This window comes from Austrofundulus limnaeus, unplaced genomic scaffold (assembly GCF_001266775.1).
Source record: "Austrofundulus limnaeus strain Quisiro unplaced genomic scaffold, Austrofundulus_limnaeus-1.0 Scaffold29, whole genome shotgun sequence".
Lineage (NCBI taxonomy): Eukaryota > Metazoa > Chordata > Actinopteri > Cyprinodontiformes > Rivulidae > Austrofundulus > Austrofundulus limnaeus.
Genome location: NW_013952431.1, coordinates 66,386 through 68,466, shown reverse-complemented (window position 1 = coordinate 68,466; position 2,081 = coordinate 66,386). Strand labels below are relative to the sequence as shown.

The window sequence follows — 2,081 nt, the reverse complement described above, 5'->3', positions numbered from 1 at the left end:
TATTTATTTATTTATTTATTTATTTATTTATTTATTTATTTATTTATTTATTTATTTATTTATTGGGGGGGTTCAAAATGTAGACCTTTTAAGTGAAGAGTCCAGGGGTTTCCAGTATTAAGGACCTTAGAAGATTGAAGTTCTGTTGTACATCTGCTAGGCTATGTGTAGTTTAGTATAAAAATGTTGGGGTGGGGGGGTATGCAAAATCAACTTTTTTTAGCTTTATATCAAACACACACTCAAAATGCTGCTTTGAATCATTCATGCATGTTTGAGAAATCCTTGAATCTCCTGTTGTAACCATGTGGAGCTACCTAAACACTTGCTGCCTATTTGTACCTAGCTCCTCGCCCATGGACAACATGAAGTGTCAGCAATGGTAGGAGGTTCTTAGAGAGACAGAGGCKAATTTCAAGATGACGCAAAGTCAAATTTAGTTTTGATATGTACATAACAACTGATGGTAATGTAACGTGAGGGTTCGTTCTGTGGTGGATGGATCACTCCAGATATAAACAACCACATTTCTTTTATATTAATCAGCCCAAAATATAATAACTTCCTTTGTAACTCTTACAGTAACACAGAATTGAACGATGTGCCTGAAAAATACACAACATGCCTTTTAATAATATAAAACCTAACCTAGAAATGAATCTGACTGCCTAACATATACAGCATAATCCTGCACATCCTGTGTTTTCTGTCCAAACAATAGTAAAATCACAATACAAACAGCAAAAAACCTTCCCTAGTGTCGAACTTTTAAATGTACTTTATTAATAATAGATATCCTACCACCGCGTGTAAGACATTTGGTTTAAAATGTGCTAGTAGATGAGAGTCATCCCCACCGCAAGCCTTAACAAATCACGTGAGTTTTCCGGTGTAAATTTTAACACGCAACACAACTTTTAAAATGGCCGGGTTATCCTTTTACTGCGCCCTGAGGCGATGCTCGCTGCTGGTTTGAGTGTGTGTCTTTCAGCGCGCGGCGTTCCAGAGGGAATGACGCAACGGGAGTTGTGTCTCGTGCTCTGCAGCGAAGGGTTTTGCGCGTGGGTGAAAGTGAAAGCTCCCTGCACGTGCGCGCAGGACGCGCACAGTGCGTCTCATTTTGGGAATAAAGTGARGCTGCTGAATTATTGTTGACATGAACTGTTAACCGGGTGATGTAATGTGTGTGTGTGTGTGGGGGGGGGGGGGGGTGATAGGAGGAGACTCACCCGGAATTCCCGACGCCAGTAGAARCTGCTCCATCCGCTTCTGTAAAATAAATAAATAAAAATAAAAATAGTGATCCCTGTGAGTTTCTGCGGGTTCAGCTGAAACGTGCTGAAGGCGCAACAACAACAAAAAGCKATTTCTCATAGAGTGCAAACACAAAAACAAAACCGGTCAAAAATATCAACACATCCGTCTCTTTAAGGTTGTTAAAAACAGTGAATAAAGCCAACAACAGGAGAAAACTAACTGATAAAACCTTGTGGGCTGATGCGCAGACTGAGGTGTTCTGGTGGCGAGACGCGCAGGTGGTCATAATGTTATGGCTGATGGAACTGACGCTCGGGTCATTCATTTCACTTAAACTGATCCAGCTTTAATAACCACGTGCACGTGCACTTAAATTATATTGCAGCTTTATACTTTCAGCTCTGATGCAACAGTTGATCAATTAAATAATAAATATTAATTTCCCTGAAACACATGAAACGTGAAAAGTCTGGTAAGACTCAAACACAAATACAGACACTCGTAAAAAAAAAAAGGGAAAATATAAAAAAAAATCCACCATCCACACACAGCTGGCTCATCTCCAAATGATTAGAGGTATAATTAAAATAATAAACAAAGATTAAATTACAATTTTAATTCTACTTACCACAAAACAAAGCGAGGAAGCACAGCATCCAGACTGAGAGGAAACAGCACGTTAAAGAAGTCCTGTGTGATTTAAAAAAAATGAGTAGTAGAAAAGTTTCATCATCTTACCCATTCTGGAAGCTCGTAACATCTTTTCAAAGTGTCAGCTGCTGTTCAGACGTGCTGAGTTTAAATAGTAATGAGCCCCACCTCCC

General features: G+C 39.3%; 1 protein-coding gene across 1 annotated transcript in view; it reads right to left on the bottom strand.

Moving 5' to 3' along the window:
- The window catches only part of si:ch211-195m9.3 (galaxin-2), an 11,741-nt gene extending 10,477 nt beyond the window's left edge, over positions 1-1,264 (bottom strand). Inside the window, exon 1 of the mRNA XM_014005196.1 lies at positions 1,230-1,264. The gene's annotated coding sequence lies outside the window, so the exon portion shown is untranslated. The remainder of the gene's footprint in view (positions 1-1,229) is intronic.
- Positions 1,265-2,081: the final 817 nt, after the last annotated feature.